The sequence below is a fragment of the Mus caroli genome, chromosome 17 (assembly GCF_900094665.2).
Source record: "Mus caroli chromosome 17, CAROLI_EIJ_v1.1, whole genome shotgun sequence".
NCBI classification, from domain to species: Eukaryota; Metazoa; Chordata; class Mammalia; order Rodentia; family Muridae; genus Mus; species Mus caroli.
This window is the reverse complement of record NC_034586.1, coordinates 7,234,816-7,246,383: the sequence shown is the minus strand read 5'-3', so window position 1 is coordinate 7,246,383 and position 11,568 is coordinate 7,234,816. Positions and strand designations below refer to the sequence as shown.

The 11,568-nt window shown below is 42.2% G+C and overlaps 1 pseudogene across 1 annotated transcript; it reads right to left on the bottom strand.

The window, feature by feature from the left end:
* Positions 1–7,891: 7,891 nt before the first annotated feature.
* Positions 7,892–11,081, bottom strand: LOC110284280 (annotated as a pseudogene). The gene has a single exon (XR_002376915.1). The product of XR_002376915.1 is annotated as a polyadenylate-binding protein 1 pseudogene (transcript).
* Positions 11,082–11,568: the final 487 nt, after the last annotated feature.

Below are 11,568 nucleotides of genomic sequence, written 5' to 3'. Positions count from 1 at the left end.
GATATCTTTATTAATCAGCACAGGCCCAGCACTACCATCCATCTAGAAGTGTAAATGAGAGAACCCAGAGCTCGTCTTAGCTCTGTTGCTGTCTGTCTTACCTGGCTCTGGGTTTCTATCCACCATATCCTTTCCATATGTTATTGATGGTGAAGAAATCTGAGCTTTAGATGTTGGGAATATAACTATATTTGGCACCAACAACATCTTTTCAAACAATCCACCATGCAATGATATGACCTTGACCAGGCCATTCGCTTGTTTAAATTTGTCTGCAAAGCATTCTTAGCTCCTTTCTGGTGCTATTTGAGATTATGGTGTGACAGTTTGTCATGGGCTGAGAGTGCATCTGCTATCTGAAGTTTGCTATATCTTGGGGTTTGCCATTTTCAATTAATCATGATTATTCAGTATTCTGTTTCTCTATCAGGAAGAGCAAAAGCCAGAGTAAGGAGGGAGGAGGGAGAGAAGAAAGAAAGAAGAAACAGAAAGAGAGAGAGGAGACAGAGAGACAGACAGAGACAGAGAAACAGACAGGCAGAGGAGACAGAGACAGGTGGGAGACAGATATTCACAGTACTATAGATCCGAAAGTCTCTAGACATTGCTAAACTTTTCCTAGCTCTCTGTGTCAACTCCATTCTTGTTCCCCTGAGATGGAGCGCCTTCCGCATCAACCTATGCCTTTCAATCAGTTCCTCCAGAAGGTCCCAGGACAGCCTTGATGAGGGAGCACACACCTTGCAGCAGATGCTGTCATACATCTTACTCACTGACTGGGTCCAGATGGATCCAGGAGCATCAGCTAGGAGTGTGGGCTCAGCACTGTCCTGAGACACTGCTTTATAGCTGTCAGGAGATAACTCTCACCTCACTGATCACAAGCTTGTTTCTCTCTTCTTAGTGAACCTTACTGCTTGCAACTAGTGCCCAGATACAGTTGCCTTTTCTGTGCCTCATCCAGAGCCTCCTTAAATGAAGGAATAAATGAACTCATGGATGGATGTGATAACAACAGGAAGAGATGAGATAATATAAAAGCCAGATAACAATCCTGGAGTTGGCTGTAAATGGGATTTGCTGCCTCCTTTCTAATAGTACAGAAGAGAAAGAGCCGATGGATGCAGGTGGTCTGACAGGTAAAGTGGGGTTGGCATTAAGCAATTTCCTTTCAGAGAGCCCCAATTTTCTTTGTGAAGTGAAATGTGAGGTTATATATTAACAGTCAGTAGTAAATAGAAACATGTCCAGAAACTGCATAGGACTGGAGGCAACACAAACCTGGGGAACAGTGACCACGTTTTCTCCAGCAGTGGGCAGTGCTTAGGGTTTGTTTCGTATGCTGCTTTGTGGTCCTAAAGAGTGGATGTGCTGATGAAATTTGAGAGGTGGGTATGATGGCTGAAGACAGAGACAAAACAGTAATGGAGGCCAAGGGTGAAGGCAACTGTCTGTGTGAGGAAGGAGTTCAGCAGAGAGGAGGCAGTGGGGGTGAAAGCTGAGGGCATGTCAGTGCTCAGCACAGATTACAGTAGCACAGTGGGGAAGTGGGGACAAGGCCTCCTCCATTGGTGTGTGGAGGTTACAGCAAGCACTCAGGTGCCTGTACTCTTACTCTCTGCCTGCCGTAACTGGGTGGTTTAAACACCGTATTTTTTTCCTTCATAGTTCCGGAGGCTGAGCTGTCTAGGAATACACTACCTCACCTTGCAGATGCTGGATTTCTGGCTGTTCTCTCATGGCCTTTCCTCCGGCCATCCCACAAGCATTCTAGCATATTAGACTGGAATCTAATCCTCACAGTTCTGTTTAGTTTAATTGTCACTTTGCATATCTTATCTCCAAATATAGCTACAACATAGGAGAAGCACAATTTCAATATGAGAGACCTGGAGGACAAAGATCAACTCCTGACACGTTGACCCCTGGCCCCTAAAACTGATGTTGTTCTCAAAAGCTAAGCACCAACACCCCATCATCTCAGAAAGTCTTAGCCCATCCTCCTAACCACTTCACCTCCAGGTCTTCATCGGTACCAGTTAGAGGGCAACAGGGCTGGAGCTATGATTCATCCTGAGGCAGGTATCCTGTGCAGCATTTGCCTGCAAACCTGTGAGCCAGACATGCTCTGTACTCACAACCAAAATACAATGTCAGGACGGGCAAACAGGCCTCTTGTCATTCCAAATTGGATAAAACTTGAAATAAGAAAGGAACAAGGTGCCCTAAGTATCTTCCTAACAATCTTCTGGAATAATCTTCACTGACATTTAGTCTAATGTACCCGTCAGGGACAAGGCTCTATGTTCTGGGACTCCTGTGGCATCCTTCTCCCCTTAGGTCTCAGGTGGTGACTGTCTGGCTTTATTGAGGCTAAGGAGGCAGGCAAGCCTTGGAGTCCTTGGCCTCTGGAGGGATCAGCACTCCTGAACATGTCCGAGATACGTTGAAAGATATCCTTCCCCGTCATATTAAATGCTTATGGTCAGATAGATTCACTGTTCCATCAGAGGTAATTCCAGGACTCTGATGGCCTTCCCTTGCTTTGTTCCATCTCTGTCTTCTCTAGTCAGGTGGGCAGAGCTTCTGTTGAGACCACCCTGCCTCCATTCCTGGTCTCTGCTAAGGTCCTGGCTTGGCTCTTGAGGTGACTCCCATAATATAATCTACACATCAAATATTTCTCCAACTGAGATACCTTCATGATGTTTGACTTAGAAGTTTCTTCCACTGGTCTCTGCTCTGCAACCACTCAAAATGAGCAGACTGAAAATTCTCAAGCTATGATCCCCCTTTTTGTTTTTAAGAATTCCCAACTCAACCCGCCTCTGTCCTCTGGCAGTTTGTTATAGTCAGAAAGATGAAGCCGAGCCATAACTCAAAGTGTTAGTGCTCTGCTAACAACTTCATTTCGTCACATTTGCTCCATTTCACTGAACATAGTGCAGCCGAGTTATTTCCATTTTCCATCAAGAATTATCTGTGCTATGATTTTAGTATGTTCCTCGTTTCCTATGGCACCTTTCAGACCGACATTTAATCACTTTTCTTTCATAATCTACAACTTTTCAAATGTGTTTGTTCTTTAAACTCCTCTCTCCCCTCTAGCCATCCTGCAGTTTGAAGGCCTTTCCTGTATTAAGTATATGTTACAACAGTATTTAACTTGACAGGGCTTTTGTTTGCCATTATCAAACACCACAGGCTAGGTTACTAAATTAGTAAAAATTCATTCACAGATTTTGAAGCCAGGAGTCCAAGATTAAACTGATAGCACTTTGGTTTGCTCCTCTTGATTGTAGCCAACTCCTTATTATGTCCTCACAGTTTGGCAGAGCCACAAGATATCATCAGCTTCCAGAAGAACACTGGCTCTCTTGAGTAAGATATCATTTAATCTGCACTGTCCTCTAAGACTCTGTGGCTAAGCAGGGTACTGTTGAGAGTGAAGGACTTCAGTATCTGATTTTGCAGAGGATACACAGCCACTTACAACAGCTTCATTATGACTGGGATGAACATTTTAAAAAGGGTTTAATATCTAACCTTCTAATATCATGTCTCATTGTGTCTGTGGATAAGTGGGAAACAGGTTATAAGCTAAAAGATAGGGATAGGGATCAAATAGATCTAGTTAAAGCAGCAAGAAACTCAAATCCAGTAAGTAGCTATCTCCTGGAAAAAAAAAAACATACAATGATTAATTTTAATTCAAAGTCACAATTTACTAAATTATTCTGACCACATATTTGAAGTCAGTTCATGTAGACAAAAATATATCTAATATATTTAACAAATAAAAGTAGAAATTAAAAGCAAAGGTTATGGAAAAAGAAATTATCTAAATTGAGAAAGAAATTGGGAAGATAAGAAAAGTTCTAGAAGTTAAAAGATGAGGACAAAACAGCTGAGAGACTGGTGTTGGACAGAAACAGCCCACCTTCTCTCTAACCTGAAGATGGTAGAGGAGAGAACACCCGCAGAGATGGTACCTGACCTCTTCCCAGAAGTCTGGAAGAACACCAGGCCTCAGGGAAGCTTCAGTTTAAGAAGCCATCTGAACTCAAGAAGGAGAAGGATTTTATTGGCACCTACATACATAATGGCTAAAATAAGGAACACCAAGGAGAAAATGTCCCATCAAACCATATGTGGGGATTGTCCTTGAAATAATTGGGTTTACTTTTCAAAACTATGAAGGTCAAAAGAGACAAAGAGAGATCAGGAATCCTTTCTAACTAAAGGAGACTAAAGGGCATAATTAAATATTAAAAGTCATTAGAGCTGAATGTTTCAAACAACACTAATTAAGAGCTATGGGACTTAGTAAGGAGATAGTTGGAGCTTTGAAGTGTCTTAAATAAGTTTATTAACCAAGAAGGTAGACTGAAGGAATTAACTAATATTCAACTAAACACACGGCTTAAGTAACTCGTGGAAAATAAAAAAGGGCCGTTGCAAAAGCAGACATTAACACAATGGAAAACAAATATGAACAGATAAAATCAACAGAAGTCAAAAGTTAATTTCCAAAAACAAATAATAGGTGTGATAAGCAATTACACGGCCGTAAACAGGAAGTGGGAGAAGGTGGAAATGTGTTAGCGGAATGTCCTTCCAGTGACAGCTAAGACTTACACCAGTACAAGGAAATCCAAGGACAATCCCACCTTTGAGTAGTATTGATCAGTTTTCCAATACTGTAACAAAATATCTGAAGAAGGTTAATAGTATAAAAAAAAAGTTCATGTTGGTTCATCATTCCAGAGACACCGGGTCTGACAGAGCTGGTGATGCTGACTTAGGAATGGAATTAGAATACAGCAAAAAACCACAAGGAAACTTGGTGTGTGTGTGTGTGTGTGTGTGTGTGTGTGTGTGTCTGTGTCTGGCTATCTGTCTCTGTGGGTATCTCTTTGTGTATATGTACATGTCTGTGTTTGTATGTGTGTCTGTGTGAATATGTATGTCTATATTTGTAAGTGTGTGTGTTTATGTGAGTCTGTACATGTTTGTGTGTCTGTCTGTATTTTCATTTGTGTATGTTTGTGTTTGTATATGTGTGACTGTGTGCCTGTATGTCTGTATGTCTGTATTTGTGTGTGTGTGTATGTGTGTGTGTGTGTGTGTGTGTGTGTGTGCATGCGCGCATGCCAACAGGAGTCAATCATTGGATTTTCATCACACATTTTTAACACATGGAGCTCTGGGGGAAACCCTCAAACTATGTCCATACCAGAGCATTAGAAAATGTGAACTGTGTAGGGAGTGAGAGAGATTAGAGTCAATAAGACGTCTATACCATACTCCCCCATGGCTTTCTATCTTGCTATTCTAAAGCTTCTTCCTCTGGCCAGCTGCTAAGCTTTCTCTTCTAAACTCTAAAAACATTTTCCTTGAGCTTCTGTTTCAGTCCATGTATAAACTCTTTAATTAAAAAGATCAAGAACTTTATTAGAGACCACAGTTCTCCAGTAACATGTACTGACTTGTAGGGGGGAAATTCCCTAAAATTTTCAGGACCAGTCTCAACGTCTGTCGTGTGCAATGCTTTTACACTTTGATTAGCTCTTTCTGCACTAATTGTGGCCTACTATAAGTGGAGGCTTCTCTGGTGAAGACTGAGAGCTGTAATGTGGATTTAACATGCTTTTTATTTATAAGCAGAGTAAGTTTAATTTGTCTTTCTCACTTCCTGGATCTGTTTTTACAGTTTTTAAAGACTAGGGCCTTGGAGAAGGCATTCAACTATCTCTAATAAGGGTCAGACCCACACTGGTTTCCTCACTATTATCATATTGTTATAATAAACACATTAGAACCATTTCTTCAAAAATCAACTTACACAATCCACTCTTCTGAGCACAAAGAGGGCAGACAGCACTAACCCCCATGTGGGATTTCATACAGACATCCTGTGCACTTAGTGGCTGACTAAAGTCACTTTTCATTTTTATGTTCTTTCCAGCACAGGAGAGAGTGACAGGGACCATCACAACGCATTCACAGGACCCTTGGGGACTTCACTGACTGGCTAAAGAGCAGGAGTGAAGTAATATACACAGTCATCGTTTTTTGAAATGTTACTAAGCTTATTTTAGTAAGCCAGAAATCACTGCAGGAAGGGCTTAGTTTGAAGTGTTGAGTGTTTGGCAGGCCTGAACAAACCAGTGTATCCCTGATATTCGGCTACATTAGAGTTCAAATATTTAAGCCAGTGATGGTTTATAATAAAATCACTACCTTATATCCATGCAGACAGTCTTTGAAACCCAATGGGAACCACCACCCCCCCACACACACACACACACCAACATACACGGAGAAGTCGGTATCTTTCATGGAATGCAAAAGCCCAAAGACTATGGGACATTTCTATCTTGGCCTCCTTCTCTTCCTTATTCTTGGCCTAAGAATAGAATCACAGGTTCTTGTTCTAGCCAAGGTATGCTAATAATGAGAGAAATGTTTCAGCCATCATGTAGTGCCATACAAACATACCATCACCGTTTCTACAGTGGTTGGCAACCATCTTGGATTGGACACCAGTCTTACCTGATCTGAAACAGCTCATTCTCCAGAACTTCATTCTTGGCAAGAATTAGACTCTCCTAAGTAAGCAGTAAATAAACACCACACCGTTTTAGTTTCTAATTTTTGGAGAACATGAAATGTTCAGTTTTTAAGAACCAGGTAGATATAGATGTATATATACTTGGTGGAATGACTTCCTCCACAGGGGCATTCAATGCCCACAAGAATTAGATATGAACATACAATTTCTGGTGGCAGTACTTTAGTTAATGGGCAGTACTTTAGTTTGTGAAACTTGCTGTGTAATAGAGATTATAGTGAAATCTCTACCATATTTACCACTATTTTGAAAGTCTTGACTTTGAAACTTTTAAAATGAAAATTAGTGGAATGCCTTTGACTAGCTATCAGTGAAGGTGAGGGGGCAGAGCTGCTGCTTTGAATGTGCAGCAAAGATGAAGTGGACAGAATCTCAGGTGGGCAGAGGATAATACTCAAAAGGTAGGGTGATCATGTGAGTCTTTCCTGGGGCAAAGTGGCAGGGCTGCCCCACAATTTGCCACATGTGCCTTTTTGTGCCCTGCACATTTCTATTTGCAGATTATATAAAGTTTCCACCATTTGCATCATCCCACAAGTATTTTTCTAAGTTCATGGTAAGTTAATTGTGTGAGTACTTGGGTGACACCCAGAGAACTGCTGTTAGTTTGACTATACTGTCATGCTCCATAGCATGGACACAGCTTTCATTTTATAATGTGTCTTCCTGTAAGTCAATATTTCTTTGCAAATTTTTCTGTCAGCTAAGAGCATCCAGGCTCCTGGCTCATTCCCATATTCCTACCAAGTGATTGACTTAGAAGTGCAGGAAACTTCTTATACAATAGTGAGTGACATTTGCTACCACTGGGAACTTAAGCTCCTACAAGCATGAGGTCTAAATGTCATTTCCAAGTCCCAATGAGGTCAAACATCTTTGGAATCTTTGTGTAAACTAAGTGTTTAATCCATGCCTGTATTTCCATACTTCTCTGTGTCCTCTAACAACCCTGATATTCTCAATACTGTACAAGTTATTAGGTTTAAATTCAATGGAAGTCTGTTATCAATGACTATTAACATCTCAAAATGAGAACAATGTGTTTTAATTGCCTATTGCCAAAAAGCTGATCATTTAGAAATCGTTTGCATAGATGTTTGCCATTAGGTTTTATATAATTCTTTGTGTTTAGAGTGATCTATGTTGCAATCCATTGTTAAGGAAAGAATACTCAGAAGTAATACTGCATCTTTCAGTGACAGAGAACTACTGTCTTGGGACACAAAAATAAGTGAACCACAAAAAAAAATTAAACTTAAAAATTAATTTGTATTTGTGAAAAACAGCTTTATTGTATAGAGGGCTATTTGCAAAAACCAACCCCTTTGTTATGTTGCTTTTCTACTCAAGCCCTCCCTCTTTGTATGGAGAAAGCCACTCACCCAGCTCTTCCCTCCCTAGAACCCACTTAGCTTATATCTGCTCCAGAGGGCATCATGCCTGTCTTCCTGATATGTTTGGGTTTTCTCGGGGCTTGAAAAAAAAAATCAGATTAACCCTCTTCCCTCCAAACTGCTCCCTCTATCTCCAAGACTTCTATCTCCCTTCTTCCCTTTTTTCTCCCTCTATGTTTTTATATAGTATGTTTTTAGTAATCTGATACTTTTGTTTTAGCTTCTCATCTATTCCACCAAAATGCAGTTCCAAAAAACCAAGACTCCTGTATCTTCCAAAACACAGCAAGATGCCAGTTCATAAATGTATTCTGAATGTTAGATTGAGTTTGAAGAAGGCACATAATTTTACATAAGTTAGTTCATTCGATGCTATAAAGTGGATCAGTGAAGTCCAGAGACTATGGAGGTAACTTTTGACAGCTGTTAAAATTCACTTTCTGTAGTTTGTGCTGGACAGAAGCTTCTAAGTTGAAGGCGGTTCTTTGGTACATCAATTGACAGGGTTGTCAATTACAGATGGCACGTGTTTTGTATCTGGCAACAACTGAGTAGAAATACAGCTGGCCACAAGACATGAGTAGCCTTCTAGAAGTCTCAGAGGTATTATAGCCGACAGCGATGCCTTTATTTTTTCACTGTTACTCTTTAAGGAAGCTAAGCAAGGATACTATGATCCAAACCATGGTCCTTGCTCAAGTACAAGTTCTGTTACTTAGAATTGACATCTTGAGCTATTTGAATTACAACTGAAGTAAGAGATGCTTTAAATTTTTGCACTTTCCTAAAAAGAAAATCATTTCCCCAACGTCGATAACATTAATTTGCTCTTAAATGTCACTATTTCTGTTATCTGCTGTCTTAAACCAAGTGGCCTGGGCTTTGCATTGCTCACTAGACCTGACTCTGACTTGGCACAGGAGATTATAAGTTCCTTTCCCTTTCATTTAGTTTCTAGTTTTCTTTCTGTTGTCATGGGTTTTCAATGTCTAGATATTTTTCTTCAGTGAAGCAGGATTTTCTATGCTTTCACCTGCTCATCTTTAAGCATTTGGGACACCAGCAATACTGCTGACTGCTTTCTGTGAAGTCTCTTTAGCTTGGTGAGCTTGCAGTACAGCTATGGCTTCATCAACTTTGGTGTGGAGACACTCTGGAGACTCAAGCATGTGGCGTAGCTCTATATTATCAATTTCCAACAGCATACCCGTGATTTTACCAGCAAGAGCAGGGTGCATGGCCTGAATAAGAGAAAATAGCCACTCCCCTAACATTTGCTTTTGAGCTTGAGGAGGAGCAGAGGCCAACATGGAGGCAGTCAAAGATTCTTTACCTTGGACAGGAACAGCAGACCGCTGCATGCTGACATGTGGCTGTGTATTAAGATGCTGAGGGGGATTTCGGACTCCAGCAGTATATTTATACTGGGTAATTGTGCGGGTGGTGGGAGCAGCTGCAGCAGAAGCAGCTGCAGGATGTGGGCCCATCATCTGTGTGGATGTGCTGGCAGTACGATGTCGTATAACCTGTGAGGTAGCGGGTCCTGAAGTACTAAATGATGGCATAGTATTTGATGGGTGGATGGTACTAGACATGATTTGGAATGGATGAGCTCTGGTACCGTGAGCACTCCCACGGGCACTTGGTCCTTGCTGAGTAGTTTGATTAGGAGCACAGTATGTTCTACGGCTCTGAGTCGGTGGTGTAGCTGTCAAGCAGTAACCTGACGGCCCCTGCGCTGGCTGGAAAGGGCTGACGACTGGGTTAGGCCCGGCACTGGTGCTTGCCATTCTTTGCATGTACTGGTTACTGAGGTGAGCCTGGCGCTCCTCTTTGCGTTGAGCTAAAGCTACGTAGAGTGGTTTGGTGGCCACTATTCTACCATTCATTTCTGTAACAGCTTTGGTGGCTTCTTCTGGAGAAGAAAAACATACAAAACCAAACCCTTTGCTTCGCCCACCCTCCATAGTTACCTTTGCACTAGTAATCGTACCAAATGGGGAAAACTCCTTCCGGAGACGCTCATCATCAATGCCATCATCAAGGTTTTTCACATAAAGGTTAACACCTTGGCATCTGATGCTTCTATCTTGTGGTACCTGTTCAATTTTGTGCTTATCTTGTTTCATCTGCCCGAATTTGTGTTTCAGTTCAGTCTGTCGTTCCACCTTTTTCTGAGCACGACCTACATAAATTTGTTTTCCATTGAGGTCTTTTCCATTCATCTCATCCACTGCCTTTCGTGCATCTTCATGCCTTTCAAAGCTTACGAATCCGAATCCTTTGGATTTTCCACTTTCATCAGTCATGACTTTAACACTTAAGGCAGGCCCAAATCTGCCAAATAGATCCTGGAGTCTCTCATCATCCATATCTTCTCCCAAATTCTTGATGTAAACATTGGTGAACTCCTTGGCCCTGGCTCCAAGTTCAGCTTGCCTGTCTCTACGAGACTTAAAGCGACCAACAAACACTTTGCGGTCATTTAGGAACATCCCGTTCATTTTCTCAATTGCTCGTTCAGCTTCTTCCTGTGTCTCGAAGTGTACGAAGCCGTAACCCTTGGAGCCATTCTCATCACACACCACCTTACAGGAAAGGATGTTACCGAAGGCAGAAAACGTATCATACAGCGTTTTACTGTCAATGGATCTGTCCAGATTTTTCACGAATATGTTGCCTACTCCGCTTTTGCGCAGCGACGGGTCCCGCTGAGACCACATGATGCGAACCGGCTTGCCCTTTATCACGTCGAAATTCATGGTGTCCAAGGCCCGCTCGGCGTCCTCCAGCTGCTGGAAGTTGACGGACGCGTAGCCCAGCGAGCGGCGGGTGATCCTGTCCCTGTACACCCGGATGGAGAGGATGGGCCCTGCCGGGCTGAACTTCTCATAGAGCATTGCCTCGGTCACGTCGGGATGCAGGTCCCCCACATAGAGTGAAGCCAAGGAGTAGCTGGGGTCGCTGGGGTTCATGTCTGCAAAGGCTGAGCAGGGAGCGGGAGCAGCACAGGAACAGAAGTCAACCGGAATGGAAAGGCCCTCAACTGCCAAGAACCCAGAGGTCGGCGGCACGGGCGGGCTGCTTCCGGTTGGGAGATGGGGGCTGTGGTGCCATAAGCTGGTTGTCCGGGTAGAAATCAGCCTCCCTACCTGGGTTCCGGACACTGGTGCTGGTTGGTCTTGTCCGGTTGGTTGTGGCTGGTTATTTAATCAAAGTATCTGGTGAAGAATGCTCTGATTTGAGGATTTCTTTTTCTTTCTTTTTTATTTATTTTTTAAATAGTAGGAGGGGGTGATACGTGTTTGTTCTGAACTTGAAGCATACACCTTATATGCTCTGCACTGACCTCAGGGGCAGATAAAGATGCTTTTAAGGGAGCTATTCATTTCCTGCAAGCAAAAAATAAAATAAAATAATCTCAATGAATAATCCTGTTTGGTATATTCTAGCTCAAACTAGAGTCTTGATTACACATGAATATGAACATACACATGCACGCACACACACACACACACACACACACACACACACACACAC